This window comes from Scyliorhinus canicula, chromosome 2, assembly GCF_902713615.1.
Source record: "Scyliorhinus canicula chromosome 2, sScyCan1.1, whole genome shotgun sequence".
Lineage (NCBI taxonomy): Eukaryota > Metazoa > Chordata > Chondrichthyes > Carcharhiniformes > Scyliorhinidae > Scyliorhinus > Scyliorhinus canicula.
The window spans coordinates 73,822,640-73,843,986 of NC_052147.1; the positions used below are offsets into that span (position 1 = coordinate 73,822,640).

Sequence of the window (21,347 nt, forward strand, 5' to 3'; positions counted from 1 at the left end):
CAGAGAATTCTGCTCAAGGTATTTTGCTGAGTACAGCTTGCACTGCGATGAGCAACATAGAGACATTGTGCATCTGCGCTTGAATGCATGTTAAAAGAGAACTCCGGTCAGAGCGTCTGCTACTTACACACATTAAATAGTAAGTTTATAAGGTACTCAATGAGGCAGTTTTACAGTAGTTTTTCATCAGGTGTCATACTGTACCCAGTGAGCACTCCAACTATTTTGAGCCCTTTTTGTAAAGAGGTCTCATACCACTTAGCTTTAATGCGCTCAGGTGCAGAAGTTGACTCCAAGGTTATGCTACCACTGTCAATGTATGCATGAAACCACTTTGCAGTGATGTGCACTTTAAACATATTAGCTAAATCATACTATTTTACTCAAAAGATAATTAAATTTAAGATTGTTTGTAGTGGTTCATGCTGTAGGGTGTAGGATACTGTTCAGTAGATCTTATTGAAGTCTTTGTAGTCTTGAGTAGATTAACTGTATGTATTGATTAGCTGCAGGAACCATCTACATAAAGGGTTCACGTTGGGAGTTGTCTCCATGCTTGCATGTCCACAGGATTCTGCCTGAAACTGAACTGACCTCCAGTGATGAGATCTACCATGCGGAATTAGTGACATCTTGTAACACTAAAACTCAGTAGATATTTGAGTTAAACTTCTCGGATGCAAACAAGAATCTTTATTGTCTCTATTTGATTGCAATTAGGAGAAACTTAAATCTATTCTCAATAAAGTCCAGATAGCAATAGGACTTAAAGAGAAGTAACTTATAAACAATTTAACTTTCAAAATAATATAGAAATGGCTTCTTGCTTACGGCAAAACAACTTGCATTTACTTGAGTTAGAGTGGAAAAGTGAAAATAAGGATAGCAAATAGTTAGATCAAAGTATAGAATGATCCTGGATAAAGATGGCCGTATGGACAATCACATTTATGGGAAATCTTATCTGTCTTGAGCCATCTATCTTCACCTCTATGTCGTCCTAATTGGTTTGGGTTAGAATCAAATGTATTTAATTCGACAGTTAGCTGTCAATCCTTAATGTGCAACCTAAGTTCTGAATGTTTCATGTTTGAATATTTGTGTATGTTATGGAATGCGATTCTGTGCTATTATCAAGACTGGTTTCTACTGATTTTCTGCTGACTTCGCTTTATCCACATTATGAACAATAGTGCCTTCACGTTGCTATGGTGCCTGCTTTGTCCTTGATCAGATTACTGGTACATCTCCTGTCTTAATGTCAAACTGTCTTTGAAAATATGTTTGTGAGAACAATAGCTTTTTCATCTTTGCTTAGTAAAAATGTTGTTTTAATCTCCAATGAGTTTATGCATGTGTCAGGCTTGTTGTGTCTCTGTTGAAGCTGTGTGTTTTTATCATGACCTGAGGTTATGAGTGCTGAAATCCTCAATTTAAAATGGGTATTAAAACTGGGGCATTTACACTAAATAGCCTTCTTTTACCTATCGGATCTATCAGGAAATAGTCCATTCCTATCACCTAGGTGCAAGTCATGTGTTCTTCTACATCACTGTGTGAACGGTACTATACTCAGTCCATATTAACCTTATACGTGCCAAATCCTTATACCACACCTCCCTAAAGTCTTTAGCCAATGGATTTCAAGTTATTCTAGATTACCCCATGTATTTACATCATAATTATTCGCCCACCTCCCCCCTTCAAGTCTCCGGAGTTCATAGGTTCAGGTAATCCAGAGGCCTCATATTCCTTCCAGATCTTCACACTACTGTTAGAGGAGTGATCAGCTTCGTCGTTACAAATAAACTCTGTTGATTTGGAGGTTGTTCAAGTATCTGAATAGATTTTCATCCTCTTTTTCAATTCTTTAATATTGAATCACTCTTTGCCGATTTGACAAAGGTGTGCTAATGGGTCGTTGTTGATTTATCCCCTTTTTTCCCCCAAGGTGGACAAACACTGTGCTCGTACCCCTGGTGTTTGTTCCTCTTCTTTCATCTTGCGACTCTCCTCTTGCATATGGAAGTTCACATTTCAACAATGGAATGTCACTCCCACTTATTTCACAATTTTAGCCAAATGTTGGATTACTATTTTCTTCTCCAGTTGTTTTTTGAGCTGACAAACCTTCTCACTCAGGTCAGTAACAACTCTGGCAAAGTTGTTTTTGTTTCAGAATTATCTACGGAACTCTTGAATAAATTTAACATCTTCGCCTGGGCATTCCGCACTTTTTGGAAAGTATGTTCCATCTCACTGCCGGCTCCATAGACTCTATTTCAATTAATTCATTACATCTTCAATCTGTTCCACAGAATTCATCTTTCCTGCATGCAAAGTCTTGATTTGCTCTTCCATACTGAGCATCTCATCCTTCATGTTGTTCAGATTGGACCAAAGTTCAAGGAGTTCATCAGCTTCGGTTGTTAATTCTGCTTTCAAGCAACTGTTTAAATTCAATTGCCAATTTTTTTCCTGGATCCCTGCATTTTGCACAATGCTTATTAGTGAGTTCTGAGGCACGAAGTTCATCCAAGTTTTAACTGAAAATACATTTTTTGTTTCCTTATCAAATGCACCATTCATAATGAAATTTGATTCTCTACACTGATTAGTGTTTAATCTGCAGAGCAGAACTACTCTGTGCTATCATTCAAGCTCACATTCAGTAATTTTGCTTCTGCTAATTGTTTTTAAGACACCTCACACTACTTTGTGAAAACTTCTACTTTCTTTTGTCATTCAAGGTACAGGGGGTGGGATTCTCCCAGCCCCGCGCTGGGCTGGTGAACGGGCCACGCTGGCGGAGAATCTGCGCCATTGGCACCGGCATGGTTGGTGCAGCGCCGGTCACGGGCCGCTCTACGCAGCCAGCCCGCTGATTCTCTGGCCCAGATGGGCTAAGCGACCGTAGGAAAAGAGCCGAGTCCCGCCGGCGCCGTTCTAACCTGCTCTGTGCCGGCGGGACCTCAGCATGTAAGGGTCGGGTGGCGGCCTGTGTGGGAGGAGGGGGAGGCGGTTGCCTCCGATGTGGCCTGGCCCATGATTGGGATCTACCAATCAGCGGGTCGGCCTCTGTGACTGGGGGCTTCCTTTCCCATGCGCCGGCCCCTGTAGCCCTGCGCCATGTTGGGGCCCGTGCTTTGAAGGAGCCCACTGCGAATGCACGCGTTGGCTCCGGCACCACTGCTCATGTCCTTGTTGGTGCCAGCGCAACTGTGCATGCGCGGATCCCGCGGCGTCCCGGTCACGCCGGGATCTGCAGCTGGAGCGGCGCGAACCGCTCCAGCACCATGCTGGCCCCCTATAGGTTCCAGAATTAGACGTGGGAGCAGCCCGTTCACGCTGTCGTAACGGCGTTTACAATGGCGTGGACACTCTGCCGTGGGATTGGAGAATCCCGCCCTTGATGTTCATCTCTTCATGTATTTCCTTGGAAATGAAACGTTGGTTGTTTAGCTCAGTTGTCTGGACGGCTGGTTCGTGATGTGGAGCGATGCCAACAGCCCGGGTTCAATTCCCATACTGGCTGAGGATATTCATGAGGTTATTCATCTTCTCAATCTTGCTCCTTGCCTGAGGTGTGGTGAGCCTCGGGTTAAATCACCACCAGTCAGCTCTCAAAGGGGAGAGTTGCCTATGGACTTCTGGGACTGTGGCAACATTTGTGTTTAATCCATTCGGCTACTATTGTTTGATTAGTAGGATTTCTTCACTTTGAACAGTTTTTGGCAAAGACCATTTTGAACAATACAACTAAGGCCAACTATGAAAAATAACAGGGAATTAGTTATGGAAAGTATTCCTCTCAGAACCAAAGAGTGGTGCAGAATTAATTGGATTGATATTTATTCAAGATCTTAAATTGACAAAACTTTGTAAAGTAGCAAGAATAAATTTGACATTAATTTAAATATTGAATTTGATTCTCATATTGGAGGCAAATCTCCAAAGGGAAAATATCTCAGAAATGTACTCTTTAAAGCAATAGTATGATTGTGTTCTTGTATCTTTTCCCTTTCTCATTCATCCCACAAGTGTATTGTGCAATGGCCAAGAAGTTCAACTGTACCAGAAAGTGGGCTCGGGATGCACACTGCTCACATCTGTTCCTGTGGGAACAGATAGGCCATTAAATTCATGCTGGGACCTCCTTAAAATGATTCAAGGATGCAGCTTGTTTCATTCATTGACTTCATTCCTGTTGCAGGGGAGGGGCTGGTGGGGAGGGGTGGGGGAGCAGGGTGGAAATTAAGTGTCTCTGAATCTGCATCTCTGAAATGACACCGAAAACAGGGCAACATTTATGAACAGAGAAATAGATGCGAAAGTTTGCACTCAGCCTCTCAATGATGCTCTTTGGAGACCTAATGGAAGGAGGTCCTGAACTCTCCAGGGGACAGAAAAATCCCCAAACAAAATCTCAGCTACCAGTTCGAAGAGATCACAGAGGAAGGCAATGTCAAGAGCTTGCCTCTCAGGACATGGCTGCAATGCTGTAAAATGCTCACTGACCTCACCTGAGTGCGCTGATAATCTGCTCACGTTTCCAGTACCTTCAGGCTCACTAACCTCCGAATAATCTCCTTCCCTTCACCCTCCTACAATCGTTACATTACACTTCATTCTACCTCCTCCTTCTTCTAACACTTTGTGTTCTAATCTCATCATTATTCCAATCCTCACTTTCCCACACTCGACATCTGACACACCAATCAAGCTTAACTAGCACATTCTCTAAATATTTCCCCAAAATATTGTAGTATAAGAGTGATAGGCAGAGCAAGGGGTGTCTTGGGACTGGAGAACAATACTGGCCACAATATAATTTAGTTGTATGATAGTAGACTTTGTGTGTAGAGTCTAGAAGGAGCCAGCATGATTGCAGCACCCATGCCGTGCTGTACATAGGAGATGTATATAATTATGGGTTACTAATAAATGGTTTATGTTCAGCCATAGAGTCCCCCAGTGTGGTGCTAACAATTGCACTCAAAGACGAGAGACATGTACAATCGAGGCTTTATTGCTGTGCGATGCTATTCCTCCGGCTGCAACTGTAGAATAGGGTCTGAGTGACTCACACGCATATTTATACACAAGCTCCCTATGGGCGGAGCTAGCCGGCAGGGGCTTACCGGAGGAACCTGTATTACAGGTACAGCCATACATCCCCCTACTGCAAGTACGCATATCTACAGTGGTTATCACCACATTCACCCCCTGTAAAAAAAAAATGAGTCCGGCAGGGGTGACGTGTAACTATAATACAACGGATGATATATTTACAAAAGGGTTCAAACAAAGAAAACCAAGAGTCCATCCGGTTAGCAGGTTACAGGTTGAGCCGAATCGGCGGTCGAACGTTCCGCTGTGATCGACGTAGCTGTGGTGGCAACATCGGCCCAGGCGGTGATGGCAATGATGGTGCAGGTGCTGGCGGTGTTGGTGCTGGCTGCTGGCGGGATGACTGAGAGCGAGCCGAAATCTTCCGTGTCCTCCAGTGTGGGCAGGGGGGGCGAGGGATGGAACTGGTGGGGACGAATACGGGGGCGCCGGGGAAAAGGAGGGTGGTGCGGGGGGGAGCCAGGTCCCGCAGCGAGACTGTGTCCTGGCGGCCGTCGGGGAACTCCACGTAGGCATACTGAGGGTTGGCATGGAGAAGGCGTACTTTGTCCACCAGGGGTTCCGCCTTGTGGTGCCGGACATGCCTACGGAGAAGGACCGGGCCTGGAGTCGTGAGCCAAGTCGGGAGCGATACCCCGGATGTAGACTTCCTAGGGAAGGCAAAAACACGTTCATGGGGTGTACTGTTGCGGTGCACAGTAGTGACCGAATGGAATGGAGCGCGTCAGGGAGGACCTGCTGCCAGCGAGCGGCTGGGAGGTTCCTGGACCGTAGGGCCAGCTGGACGGCCCTCCATACCGTCCCGTTCTCTCTCTACCTGCCCGTTTCCCCGGGGGTTGTAGCTGGTCGTCCTGCTGGAGGCGATACCACCACTGAGCAGGAAATGACGCAGCTCATTACTCATGAACGAGGATCCCCTGTCACTGTGGATGTAGTCGGGGAAATCGAACAGAGCGAAAATGGAATCCAGGGCCTTGATGACGGTGGCAGACGTCATATCCGGGCATGGGATGAAGGGGAACCTAGAAAATTCATTCAGCACACTAAGGATGTAGGTGTTGCGGTCGGTGGAGGGGAGGGGAAATCCACGCTGAGGCGTTCAAAGGGGTGGGACACTTTCACCAGGCGTGCGCGATCTGGCCGGTAGAAGTGCGGCTTGCACTCGGCACAGACCTGCCAGTCTCTGGTGACTGTCCGTACTTCCTCGATCGAGTAGGGCAGATTGCGGGCTTTGATTAGATGGTACAAGCGAGTGACCCCCGGATGACAAAGGCTCTCGTGCAAGGCACGGAGCTGGTTCACTTGTACGCTGGCACATGCACCTCGGGAGAGGGCGTCTGGGGCTCGTTGAGCTTGCCAGCGCGATACAAGATCTCGTAGTGAAAGGTGGAGAGCTCGATTCTCCACCGCAAGATTTTGTCATTCTTGATCTTGCCCTGCTGTGAGTTGTTGAACATGAAGGCTACCGACCATTGGTCAATGAGGAGAGTGAATCTCCTGCCGGCCAGGTAATGCCTCCAGTGCCGCACAGCTTCAACGGTTGCCTGTTTCTCCTTTTCAACAGAGGAATGTCGAATTTCGCAGGCGTGGAGGGTGCGTGAAAAAAATGCCACTGGTCTGCCTGCCTGATTCAGCGTGGCGGCAAGGGCGACATCTGAAGTGTCGCTTTGTACTTGAAAAGGCAGTGTCTCATCTACTGCGTGCATCCCGGCCTTGGCTATGTCAGATCGAATGCGGGCGAAGGCCTGTTGTACCTCAGCAGTGAGGGGAAAATGTGGACTGGATAAGTGGGCAGGCCTTGTCCGCGTATTGTGGGACCCACTGGGCGTAATAAGAAAAGAACCCCAGGCAGCGTTTGAGGGACTTGGGGCAGTGGGGGAGTGGAAGCTCCATGAGGGGGCGCATGCGGTCGGGGTCGGGCCCCAGTAGTCCGTTTTGGACTACGTAGCCGAGGATAGCTAAGCGATCTGTGCGGAACACGCACTTCTCCTTCTTGTATGTGAGATTAAGGAGAGATGCGGTGTGGAGGAATTTAGGAAGGTTGGCGTCATGGTCCTGCTGGTCATGGCCGCAGATGGTGACATTGTCGAGGTACAGGAAGGTGGCCTGCAGTCCGTACCGGTCAACTATTCGGTCCATTTCTCATTGAAATACCGAGACTCCATTCGTGACGCCGAAGGGAACCCTAAGAAATTGGTACAGACGACCGTCTGCCTCGAAGGCAGTGTAGAGCCGGTCCGATTTACGGTTGGGGAGCTGGTGGTAGGCGGATTTCAGGTTCATAGTAGAGAAGACCCGGTACTGTGCAATCTTATTGACCATATCAGAAATGCGGGGGAGGGGGTACGCATTGAGCTGTGTGTACCGGTTGATGGTCTGGCTGTAGTCCACGACCATCCTGTGCTTCTCCCCGGTCTTAACCACTACCACCTGGGCTCTCCAAGGATTGTTGCTGGCCTCGATGATACCCTCCCGAAGCAACCGCTGGACTTCGGACCTGATGAAGGCCTTGTCCTGGGTGCTGTACCATCTGCTCCTGGTGGCGACGGGCTTGCAATCTGCGGTCAGATTGGCAAAGAGGGAGGGAGGCTCGACCTTGAGGGTCGCGAGGCCGCAAACGGTGAGGGGAGGTAGGGGTCCGCCGAATTTGAGGGTGAGGCTCTGGAAATTGCACTGGAAATCCAGGCCTAGTAAGAGTGACACGCAGAGGTTGGGGAGAATGTACAGACGGAAACGGTCGAATTCCACGCCCTGTACAGTAAGTTTAACCAGGCAGAAACCCCGGATCGGGACAGAGTGGGAACCGGAGGTGAGAGAGATCTGCCGGTTGGCGGGATGGACCACAAGGGAATAGCGCCTTACCGTGTCCGGGTGGACGAAGCTCTCGGTGCTCCCAGAGTCGATGAGGCAGGAGGTCACGTGGCTGTTGACCAGCACCGTTGTGGAAGAGGGTGCCAGGTTGCGAGTTCGCGACTGGTCGAGCGTAACGGAGGCGAGTAGTGGGCGATCAACAGTCGAGTCAGATGATTCCGACGAGGAGCGGTAGCGACCCGTGTCCCGGGAGGACAAAATGGCGGTGTCTGGGGTACCTGTGTGGGAGAAGATGGCGGCGGACAAAATGGCGGCGCCCATGGAGCGCACGTTGTGGGGTCGGGACAAGATGGCGGCGCCCATGGAACGCATGTGGGGCGGGGGAAGCGGACGGCATTCCAAATGGTAACTGTATTTTTTAATTTATGCTTTGAGAGAGAACTGGTGGCAGCCGGGAAATCAAACAATTAAATTAGGTAGCAAATGCTGAAATGGCTGTACCAATAATGTGCATGAGTACTGAATAAAAATCCTGAGTTTAATCAGTTTATTTAAACAGAAATATTTATTAGCTATTTGTTTAATTGTGGTATGATTGGAGGAGGCAAACTTGGTTATCTATTGCCAATGAGTAAGGAAAGCACTTTATGTGTCATGACTCAAATCAATAGGCTTTACAACCTCTGGAAAAAATTGCTTCAAAACTCATAGCCAAATCTTTGCAAATGACTGCAAGCAGCAGAAAGGGATGTATCCTAATCTATAATCCGCCCTTTGAAATATGTCATACATTTCCCACTTCTACCCCATTAAAACTGAGATGAGGAGGAATTTCTTCAGCCAGAGGGTGGTGAATCTGTGGAACTCTTCACCGCATAGTGGTATTGTCGCTGAACTGGTAATCCAGAGACCCAGGATAAGGTGACCCGGGTTCGAATCCCACCACGGCAGGTGATGGAATTTAAACTCAATAAAATATCTGGAATTAAAAGTCTAAGGATGACCATGAAACCATTATCGATTGTTGTAAAAACCCATCTGGTTCACTCATGTCCTTTAGGGAAGGAAATCTGCCATCCTTACCCGGTCTGGCCTACATGTGACTCCAGACCCACAGCAATGTGGTTGACTCTTAAATGCCCTTTGAAATGGCCTAGCAAGCCATCAGTTGTATTTAGCCGCTACAAAAGCACAAAAAAGAAATGAAACTGGACGGACCACCCAACATCGACCCAGGCACCAGAAACAATGGCAAACCCAGTTCTGTCGACCCTGCAAAGTCCTCCTTCCTAACATCGAGGGACTGGTGCCAAAGTTGGGAGAGCTGTCTCACAGACATGTCGGGTGGATGTACCTTTAAGAAATGGGCATTTATCAAATAGCTGCAATGATGTCCGTGTGTGGGTGGAGCTGGCTGTCTGTCTGCCTTTTACTTTCGTTTTGAGCTGGCAGCTGCAGTGTGTTTAGTTTCGTTTTCAGAGTTGGAGAGCTGCATTCACAGCAAGAAGATGTTATGATCTCTCTCTGCAATCTAAAGAATGTCTCCAAATCACTTGATTTCAAAGTAATACCTGTTTCTGTAGAGAATTTAAACCTGCTGTCTTTATTTAAAAAGGGTTTAACTTATGGATGTTGTTTGGGAAGTTATTCAGAATTATCTATAGAGTACTGTATCTTTTTGGGGTGGTCAGGGTTAGTGATAGTTACACTGTTTACTGTGTGTTTATAAAATGTTAACTGGATTCATAGAATAAACATTGTTTTTGTTTTAAAATACTTTTAGTTCTCTGTTGCATCACACCTGTATAGTGGACCCTTGTACTCCACATAACCAAAATCTATTTGGGTCAGGTGAACTCCATGATATAGTTTTGTGTTCTCTAAACCCTGGCTCATAATAGACTAGTTAAGCAACAGCCTGACATAGTCATACTCAGAGAATCATACCTTACAGGCAATGTCCCTGATACCACTATCACCTTTCCTGGATATGTTGTGTCTCACTGTCAGGACAGACCCAGCAGAGGTAGTGGCACAGTACTGTGCTGTTGGGAGGGAGTTGCCCTAGGAGTCCTCAACATCGACTCTGGAACTCATGGTCTCATGGCTTCAGGTTAAACATGGGCAAGGAAACGTACTGGCCACTATCAGCTGATGAATCAGTGTTCCTCCATGTTGAACACCACTTGGAGGAAGCACTGACGGTGGCAAGGGGGCAGAATATGCTCTGGGTGGGGGACTTCAATGTCTGTCATCCAATGTCTGTCATCAAGAGTAGCTTGGTAGTACCAACACGGACTGATCTGGTTGGGTCCTAAAGGACATAGCTGTTAGACTGGGATTGCAGCAGGTATTGAGGGAACCAACAAGAGGGAAAAACATACCATCCTCACCAACCTGCCTGTTGCAGATGCATCTGTCTTGGAAAGAGCACCCTACCCAAGGTCAACACCTCCACCCTATCCCCATAACCCAGTAACCCACCCAACATGAATGCCAATTTTGGACACTAAGGGCAATTTATCATGGCCAATCCACCTAACCTGCACATCTTTGGACTGTGGGAGGAAACCGGAGCACCCGGAGGAAACCCATGCACACACGGGGAGGATGTGCAGACTCCGCACAGACAGTGACCCAAGCCGGAATCGAACCTGGGACCCTGGAGCTGTGAAGCAATTGTGCTATCCACAATGCTACCGTGCTGACTAGACATCCATGAGACGCTGTGGGCCATTAGCAGCAGCAAAACTGTATTAAACCACAATTTGCAACCTCCTGGCCCGGCATATCCCCCACTCTACCTACCATTACCACCAAGCCAGGGGGTCAACCCTGGTCCAATGGAGAGTGCAGGAGAGCATGCCAGGAGCAACATCAGGCAAACCGAAAAATTAGGTGTTGACCTGGTGAAGCTACAACACAGGACTACTTGTGTGACAAACAGAATAAGCAGCAAGTAATAGACTGAGCTAAGCGATTCCACAATGAACACATCAGATCAAAGCTCTGCAGTCCTGCCACATCCAGCCATGAATGGTGGTGGACAATTAAATAACACACTGGAGGAGGAGGCTCCACAAATATCCTCATCCTCAACGATGGAGGAGCCCAGCACATCTGTGCAAAAGACAAGGCTGAGGCATTCGCAACAATCTACAGCCAGAAGTGCCGAGTGGATGATCCATCTTGGTCTCCTCCGGATGTCCCCAGCATCACAGATGTCAGCCTTAAGCTAATACGATTCACTCCACGTAATATCAAGAAATGGCTGAAGGCACTGGACAATGTAAAGGCTATGGCAATATCCCGGCAATAGTACTGAACACTTGTGCTCCAGAACGTGCTGCACCCCTAGCCAAGCTGTTCCAGTACAGCTACAACACTGGGGTCTACCCAGCAAAGTGGAAAATTGCCCAGGTGTGTCCTGTACACAAGAAACAGGACAAATCCAACCCAGCCAATTACTGCCCATCCGTCTACTCTTCATCATCAACAAAGTGATGGAAGGAGTTATCAACAGTGCTATCAAGTGGCCCTTACTCAGCAATAACCTGCTCATAGACGCTCAGTTTGGGTTCCGCCAGGGTCACTCAGCTCCTGACCTCATTACAGCCTTGGTTCAAACATTGACAAAAGAGCTGAATGTCAGAGGTGAGGTGAGAGTGACTGTCCTTGACATCAAAGCATTTGACCGAGTATGGAGTCAAGGACCCTAGCTAAACTGGAGTCAATGGGAATCAGGGGGAAAATTCCCCATTGGTTGGAGTCATACCTAACACAATGAAAGATGGTTCTGGTGGTTGGAGGTCAATCATCTCAACTCCAGCACATCACTGCAGGAGATCCTCAGGGTAGTTTCTGAGGCCCAACCATCTTCAGCTGCTTCACCAATGACTTCCCTTCCATCATAAAGTCAGAGTGGGGATGTTTGCAGATGACTGTTCAGCACCATTTGAAACTCCTCAGATAATGGAGCAGTCCATGCCCAAATGTAGCAATGATGTGGAGATGCCGGCGTTGGACTGGGGTAAGCACAGTAAGAATTTTTAGAACACCAGGTTAAAGTCCAACATGTTTGTTTCAAACTCTAGCTTTCGGAGCACTGCTCCTTCCTCGGGTGAATGCAGCAAGACCTGGACAATACCCAGGCTTGGACAGAAAAGTGGCAATTTACATTCCCACTACACAAGTGCCAGGTAATGACCATCTCCTACAAGAGAGGATCTAACCATCACCCCTTGACATTCAATGGCATTACCATCACTGAATCCCCCACAATCAACATCCTGGGGGTTACCATTGATCATAAACTGAACTGGACATTCATATTAATACAGGTCAAAGGTTAGCAATCCTATGGCGAGTAACTCGCCTCCTGATTCCACTTGTGTGGATGAGTGCAGCTCCAACAACATTCAAGAAACTTGACACCATCCAGGACAAAGCAGCCCCTTGATTGCTATCCCTTCCACAAATATTCAAGCCTTTCACCACTGAAGAACAGTGGCAGCCATATGTACCATCTACAAGATTCACTGCAGGAACTCGCCAAGGTTCCTTGGGCAGGACCTTCCAAACCCACGACCACTACCATCTGGAAGGACAGAGTCCCTCCAAGTCACTCACCACCCTGACGTGGATATATATCGCCATTCCTTCACTGTCCCTGGGGCACCATCCTGGAACTCCCTTCCTAATAGCACAGTGGATATAATGACATCTCAAGGACTGCAGTGGTTCAAGAAGGCAACTCACCACCACCTTCTGAAGGGCAACTAGGGATGGGCAATAAATACTGGCCGAACCAATGATCCCCACATCCCGTAAATGAATTTTAAAAAAGGCTGCGGAGGTCAAATCACTGAGTGTCTTTAAGACAGGGATAGATCGGTTCTTGATTAAGAAGGAGATCAGGGGTTATGGAGAGAAGGCAGAAGAATAAGGATGAGAAACAAATTAGCCACAATTGAATGGCAGAGCAGACTCAATGGGCCGAATGGTTTAATTCTGCTCCCATGTCTTATGGTCTTATGTGAATTGCCCTTCATGCTGAAATCTTAACTATTTACTGGGACATTACAGCCAGTCAAAATACACTTCTATAACTATCTTGCTTACCTTCCCCACACATCATGTCCTTTCAGTCACCTTGTTGCTCCTTTCTTCAGCTTGCACTGTTTCTTTATATCTTTCTTCATTCTTGCCATCTCTGACCACTCCTCCTCATTTTTTCCCACTTGTGCTATTATTTGTTTCAGCCAGCCAATTATCATTGTTTCATTCACTTATTTCCAGCTCAACCAAACTATTAAGTCCGCTTTACTTAGTCCATTTAAAAAAACGTCTTGTCCGGATATTCCACATTGGATTATTTATTTCCAAACTCTACTAGTGTTCGAAAGGCAAAAGTCCTAATCCATGCAGCTTTATGGTCCACAGTCATAAACACTTCCTCCGTAACACTCCTTTCATTGTAAAACTGCATATCCCCCAAAATACTATGCGTAGAGGACAATGTCAATTATATACAAATTTTCACTTGAATAGTCCCCCTTTCGTTCCCCACACAAGGCGACAAGGTCGGATGTCTTCAATAGAAAATATTCAAATACCCTGCCATCTATTATCTCGAACAAGAGGATAGGCTATCACTTTTGTCCATAATTTGCCAGAATCCACTTACTCGGTGGATTTGTATCCAGTGTTTATTTACATTGTGCAAGGGAGCGTCCCTACTATTTAGGGGATGATACTCTTTTATATAATTGGGGAATGATGCATGTTCTCTCAATTCTTTCTATAAGAGCATCTTAAACAAGTTCCACAATGACCTACAGCCCATCATATGAATGAGCGATAAACAACAATGAAGGTTCTTGACAACTCAGACATCAAGTGTGAATTTCAGCAATTCAGCACACTTGGAAAAGAAGTCATTCAGTAAGCAATTAATTAATGCTCGTTAGCAGTTATCATTTTCGCTCTTTCGGAAGAGGTTTAGCAGGAAATAAATAAGCCATTTGCAGGTGGTGCTTTCAGCCTTGGTGCAATCAAATAGCTGAAAGAAGCTTCAGAACCCTTAGTTGTACTTCAAATCTCTTAGGGCAAATACTGATGGGAATAGAAGCACAGAAGGGGTCTAAAAGCTTCAGGTGTTAAACGCAGTGTTTGAGATCAGCAAGGGGTAAAATTTTATGGATTCCTCCAAACAGCTCCCCACTTACAACAGTCACTTCTTGTGCTTTATTGCTGTGACAGTGACAAGTATTCTCTAAACTGGACACTCAAGTGCAAACATGATCTGCAACTTAAACCTGGCAGAGCTATTCAGAGCTGGCTGCTGTTTGAACTGAGCCACGACTGCAAATCAAAATGCGCCTTGTGAAGGTGGTAAACACAGAGGAATGAACATTCTAGATGGCTAATGCATCATTTTTGTGACACGTTGTGACTGATGAGTGCGGCTGATGTGGGTTTTTGATAAGTGCCTCATCAGTATCCTCATCATGATCACACTACTGTGCCATGGTATGTGCCCTGACTTGATTGTAATTGCCTGAATCTGCTCCTGCTGCTCAAAAGCACAGACCAATATGCAATAAAACAGCAAGAGTTCAAGGTTAACTCTCTGAGCACTGAGGCATCATACATCACCAAAAAAAAAGGTCTTGATGATGTCTCACTTCAATGCCAAAACAACTTGACCAAAAGCAAAGTATATGTTGGATATGTATTTTGCTGTTTATTATTGTAATGCTGATTGCATTTGAAAATAAATGTGTTAATTCAACATTTATTGACACCGTGACATTGGCTCTCAGACTTTGCACTTAAAAAACTCAAAATCTATTGCTAAGCAATCCAAACTTCAAGCACTAAATAAATATACCAAAATGCAGCAATTGAAATAACTCCATGGATTCCACCTGAAACAGAATTCTCATGACTGCTTTTTCTTGAAAAACAAATTCAAAGTAATCCAACAGTTGTAGATCTCCCAAAATCCCATGTCCCACAATTTGAAATCTCAGACCTGCAAGGCATTAGACTGAAGGGCATCCAATAAGACTTTTCATGCTCGATATCTGCTCTCCATGTTTGAGGAGTGGGTTCTATGCTGCAAGCTGAAAAAGGCATTAAAAACTCAGCAAGTTAAATAAAGAGAGAAAAAAAATCAAATTTTATGCTGTATAGGGTTTCTCTTCATGCAATCGAAGCAGTTTTAAAAAAGAAAAAGTTTTGCTCAATAGGTGGTCTTGTTATGTTCTTGAGCTCTAACTATCAGAAAGAGCAGGCCACCGTGAATGTGTCAGAATCTAATGTTCTAAAGCAGGCAAAGGCCATTCACTTTCTTTTGTTAATTGTTAGTTTCTGTAATGTCAGGTATTGTTCAAATTACAAATGTGGGAACATTCTTATTTGACATTTTTCCATAAATAGATGCTGACTGAGAATGACCAGTCAGTGAGGCATCTTGTCAAAAGCAGGGAGGAACTTACTGGTGAAAAACGAGGCCATGAACCCAGGTTGAATGAATGACAGTTAGTAGCCAGAAAATCACAAAGAAATTGTGAATGTTTAAATCCATATAATTTAATATGGATTACTATTGTCATATTAATAAAAGCCTCAAGTCTATTTAAAGGTAAAGTTCAAGCATCCGTTTCTTGTCCTATTAATAAACTTTCTAACAAAATACATATACTCATTTAATTTTCTGACCACTTTTCATATTTGAGAATATCCACTGCTAAGTGACTCCTGTAAATCTGTATGAGCATCAGTGTCTCTAAACATGTTAGCCAATTTATCTTTATTTGTGAGAATTTAACTTCGTATAATAATAAAAACATGGGCTTATTTTTCGATTGTCACTTAACAAAAATAGAGTAAAGCTTTAATTATTTACAGGTTAATAATGGTAGGAGCAACAACAGTAGTAATGTTATGACAATGATTGAATTAGTATGCATTCACCCATTTTGGAAGGCTTGGGCCTGAACTTTTGGTTCACTGGGCACGGTCTCTCCATGGGACCAGAAGCGGGCGCTGTTGCTCGTTCTGGGTGAGTGTGCTTAACACTCAATTTGGCTCTGTTTCGTTCCTTTGCTCTGGAGTCGCCAGGTATCGTTAAGATACCGCCACAAGTTTCAAGTTCAAGTTCAAAGGAATAAATCCATACACCAGTTAGTAAGTTCAAACAAGACACGTTTATTATATTACAGTAATCTACTAATCATGCATATAAAACTATAAGACTAGGCTAATCCTACCACTAACAGGCCAATACTTATCTGGATAAGGGGACTGCCGGATCAGGGAACAATGGCCTCTAGCTTTGTCCTGGGTCCGCAGGCTTCCAGTAGTTATGGACTAAAGGGGGTCAGGAGTGTCTACTCTCGTAGCGTGCGTTGTATGACACTTACGTGTTGGTGGCTGCCGTCCAGACCTCTCATCCTCAAGGTTCTTCTGCTGCAACGGTGTTCTGCTGGGAGGGCTGGCTGGTCAAGGAGAGGCTGACAGAGAGAGAGAGCTGGGGTCGGGGTCTCTGTCTTATACCTCTCTCAGGGTCTCGCGCCCACCTGGGCGGACCCTCTATACACTCGCAATCGATTGGGTCTCTTCCCAATCGATTGATTTGAATTCCCCAATAACGGGGCAGTTCCTCGATCACTGGGCGGTTCTTGGGACTTATTGTTTTGGACTTCTTTTGGTGCCGAGAAGTCTGGCCTTCTATTCAATGTATCGATTAGCGTTAACTTGTTTCCATTGTACCTGGGAATCGCCTCATTAGTATGCTAACTTCTTTTCACAGTGCTGTCTGGTTTCTGCAGCAGTCAGAATACACAAGCGCTTTTGCAAGCTGCTTGCTTTTGCAAGCTGCTTGCTTTTGCAACATGTCCATTTTCCCTGCATTCCTTGTAATCTTCCATTTTGTGTTGGGCAGTGGCCACCCCAGGTGGCTACAGCGCAAAACGCGCTTCCAGCCATGAGCAGCTCCGGAGAGCAATTTCACACTAACTAGTCAGTTCAGAGGCAACCAGCATCAGATGCGTGCTGTGAAAGGCTCTGTGCGTCGGTGCGGGCAAGGGGAAGGACAGAGGGAAGGTGTGGGCTGGAGCTTCCCATGTGCTCCCTGAGGGGGACAGCAGCTGCAGAGCTGTCTCAGAAAGCTGCAGACCTGTGAAAAATAAATAGCGACGGAAAACCCATGCAAAGTATATCGAGGCAGCACAATCAAACACAAAACTCAGTCACATATTTGTTCATTTTATTTCAGAAGTGATGTTCCATCCCACCCTGGACACGGTTGCAGCTTAAGTGTAAAGGCTGCCTTGCCAATCATCCTTCCCACCAGCCGTAAATGCAGACGGGCTAAACTATCTATTTGATTGTCAGCAGGTGTGTTTCTGACTTTCACATGCATTCACCGACCAAAATATTGCATGGGTGCGCGATGATGTCGGGATGTGCACTCAATGTCTTTGTGCGATTTTATACACTTTCAGGTTGGCGCACGCCTGAAATTTGCATGCTAAATTCTCGACTTGATTGTTTGTGTTCATTTTAAAGACAGAGCAGGGATATGATAAAAAAAATTGACCAAAATTGGGTATAAATGGAACTATGAATATGAAGCTGTCATAAGATTGTATATGTCTCATGGAGAGGTCTAAATGAGTGTATGGTTGAACAATAGTTTATTAATATAACACATAGGAGACAATTCTGACTAGGTGCTATCTTCATGCTGACTCCTGCCAGACTCTGAAATACTCTCCACTATTCCCTATTTCCATGTGACTCTTTGCATTATAATGTGGTCAGTGTTGTTACTCCAGTCCAACTTCAAAAACTTTACAGTCTGGAAAACACTAATACTAAATTTTCCCCAAAATCTTTACCCAACCTGATTACGTTAATAGTTACATGCTATCCCTCCACTCCCCAAGTCTCAAATTGTACAAATTCAGACCGTTTGGAGGCTTTATGGCTCTCCCAGATCTCATTCTTTTCAAGTTCAGAGGAGTGATGGTCTCAACTGCTTTGGGCTGACTTTCTTGGTCTGCAGTTGAAGTTACTTGCTGTTGAACTCAACATCTGGTTTGATTCTCATGCTCCTTTGTGTTGTATTTTTACTTGTTGACAATATGTCTTCCTTGGTCAGATGCCATGGACTTATACTTACCCTCCAGAGGGAATGTTTTCTCTATTCATTCATAGAGTGGACTTGGGTTTTCTTTTTCGCTGGGGTCCACCATGCTCTTTGTGAAAGTTGGAGGTTTATGTCCCTTATGTTTGTATGTTCCACCTTCCTGAACTCAGCCTGCAGTTTGGCTTTTAAAGCTGCGCTCTGTTTCTTCATATGCACTGTTCCTCCCTGAGTTTTGTCTTGGTGAGTTGGTGGTTGCTTCTCTTCTGCTCAAGGAATGTCTTTATGTTGTGCGTGTGAGCTTGAAGTTCTAGCTTTGTTGTAGTTTTCTTGATTGTGACAGCAATTGTTTGACTACCTGAAGTTCAGGCTCAACCTTCTGATGCTGCTCCGTCTTCCCTGCAGAGAACCCAAGGGCACAGCCTCCGACTGAAGGGATGATCCTTTAAAACAAAGATGAGGAGGAATTTCTTCAGCCAGAGGGCGATGAATCTGTGGAACTCATCGCCGCTGAAGGCTGTGAAGACCAGTCACTGAGTGTATTTAAGACAAATATAGATAGGTTGTTAATTAATAAGGGGACTAGGAGTTATGGGGAGAAGGGAGGAGAATGGGGATGAGCAACGTATCAGCCATACTTGAATGGCATAGCAGACCCGATGAGCCAAATGGCCTAATTCTGCTCCTATCTCTTATGGTCTTATTTTTTAAAAATAAATTTAGAATGCCCAATTCATTTTTTCCAATTAAGAGGCAATTTAGCATGGCCAATCCACCTACCCTGCACATCTTTGGGTTATGGGGGCAAAATCCACGCAAAAACGGGGAGAATGTGCAAACTCCACACGGACAGTGGACCGGGATCGAACCTGGGACCTCTCGCCATGAGACAGTGCTAACCACTGCACCACCGTGTTGCTCATCTCTTGTGGTCCATATGATATCTTCCGTTTTACGTAGATTGGTGCTCATCTGGAGGTTTGACCGAAGAAGAGTATTTTTTGCTGTCTGCAAAGAGCGAGGTCAATTCTGAACTGAAGTCCTGGTGAAGATCATTGGCAATGGTGGATCTCTCGGGAGTCTCCAGGTTGAGGGAAACACAGGCATCTCTGCTCAGGAGAGAAAAAGGATGATGGTGGATGGCATACAGCATTTCGATTATTTGCTCATTTACATACCAGAGCTGCTCTCGAATCACAACTATGCCCTGTAGTTGGATTCTTTGGGGATCAAACGGTGGTGTGTCTGTAATCCGTTGCCAGCGGTCTTTTCATCACAGTTCCTGATCTGACAGACTCATGTGTCTAATTTGAAATTTGTGAGGTGACCATTTACACATAAGTCAGCATTCCAAAATGTGAATCCGGGATCATTCATTTTACGAAAGATAGACTCACCTATCTCATGGACTTGTTTGAGATCCTCCACATGTCTCGAGGTTTTGGACTTGCACATCTTTCCAAATTGTCCTAGGTGGTTGTAGTGAAAAGGGATTCACGGTAATTGCTGGACTTTGCTTGCGTCTGTGAGGTTATTTGGTGACAGAGCACTAACGTGGTCTGTCATCATCTTTCTATTGCTTGACTATTACTTTCGTTGCCTGGAATCCCCTAGTCCTTTCATTGCTTTAGAAGCAGGACTTTTGGTGTTGCTCTGTCCTATGGTTCGACTTCACCACACAAAATTAATTGGTTTTGCTGGGGACTTTAATTGTTTAACAATTTGGATAACGTTTTCAAAAGTCAGATCTTCTTTAGATTGGAGCACATCCATATAATCGGCCATACTCCCTACCGTTTGGTGTCACATGAGCTCTATTACTTAAAGTCAACATTGTCACTGTCTTCAGCCAATCAATAAAGCCCATTTATGGAAGACTCTATGGGTTCCCCTTTGGACACTCTAAAAATTTGCTCGCTCCAAAATCTTATTGTTTCTTAGGTTAAAGTAAGTTAAGTTACCATAGTCCCAGATGTCCACAGGCTGCTTTCCCCTTTGAGGGGGAGTGCTGACTGGTGGTGATTTAACCTGAGGATCACCATACCTCAGGTGAGGGGCAAGGGTAAGAAGGCAGGGCTTTCATGAATGACCTCAGCCGGTATGGGAATTGAGCCCACTCTACATCACGAACCAGCTGTCCAGCCAACCGAGCTAAATCAGCCTCCGGTTAAATCAGGTGTCAAAGGACTTCATGACGTCTTCAAAGTTATTGGAAGATTCATTTATTCCTTGTCTGGCAATTATAGAACATAGAACATAGAACACTACAGCGCAGTACGGGCCCTTCGGCCCTCGATGTTGCGCCGACCTGTGAAACCATCTGAAGCCTATCTGACCTACACTATTCCATTTTCATCCATATGTCTATCCAGTGACCACTTAAATGCCCTTAAAGTTGGCGAGTCTACTACTGTTGCAGGCAGGGCGTTCCACACCCCTACTACTCTCTGAGTAAAGAAACTGCCTCTGACATCTGTCCTATATCTATCACCCCTCAATTTAAAGCTATGTCCCCTCGTGTTGGTCATCACCATCCGAGGAAAAAGACTCTCACTGTCCACCCTATCTAACCCTCTGACTATCTTATATGTCTCTATTAAGTCACCTCTCAGCCTTCTCCTCTCTAACGAAAAGAAACTCAATTCCCTGAGCCTTTCCTCGTAAGACCTTCCCTCCATACCAGGCAACATCCTAGTAAATCTCCTCTGAACCCTTTCCAAAGCTTCCACATCCTTCCTATAATGTGGTGACCAGAACTGCACGCAGTACTCCAGGTGCGGCCGCACCAGAGTTATGTACAGCTGCAGCATGACCTTGTGGTTCCGAAACTCAATCCCCCTGCTTATAAAGGCTAACACACCATATGCCTTCTTAACAGCCCTATTAACCTGGGTGGCAACTTTCAGGGATTTATGTACCTGGATGCCGAGATCTCTCTGTTCATCTACACTACCAAGAATCTTGCCATTAGCCCAGTACTCTGCATTCCTGTTACTCCTTCCAAAGTGAACCACCTCACACTTTTCCGCATTAAACTCCATCTGCCACCTCTCAGCCCAGCTCTGCAGCTTATCTATGTCCCTCTGTATCCTATAACATCCTTCAGCACTATCCACAACTCCACCGACCTTCGTGTCATCTGCAAATGTACTAACCCATCCTTCTACACCTTCTTCCAGGTCATTTATAAAAATGACAAACAGCGGTGGCCCCAAAACAGATCCTTGCGGTACACCACTAGTAACTGAAC

At 45.5% G+C, this 21,347-nt stretch overlaps 2 long non-coding RNA genes across 2 annotated transcripts in view; one reads left to right on the forward strand and one right to left on the reverse strand.

Moving 5' to 3' along the window:
* Positions 1–21,347, forward strand: part of LOC119954970 — a 128,993-nt gene that overhangs the window by 100,058 nt on the left and 7,588 nt on the right. The window contains exon 2 of the long non-coding RNA XR_005458349.1: positions 17,225–17,346. This is a non-coding gene — a long non-coding RNA (uncharacterized LOC119954970). The remainder of the gene's footprint in view (positions 1–17,224; positions 17,347–21,347) is intronic.
* The window catches only part of LOC119954962, a 124,042-nt gene that overhangs the window by 92,268 nt on the left and 10,427 nt on the right, over positions 1–21,347 (reverse strand). The gene's annotated exons all lie outside the window — the stretch shown is intronic.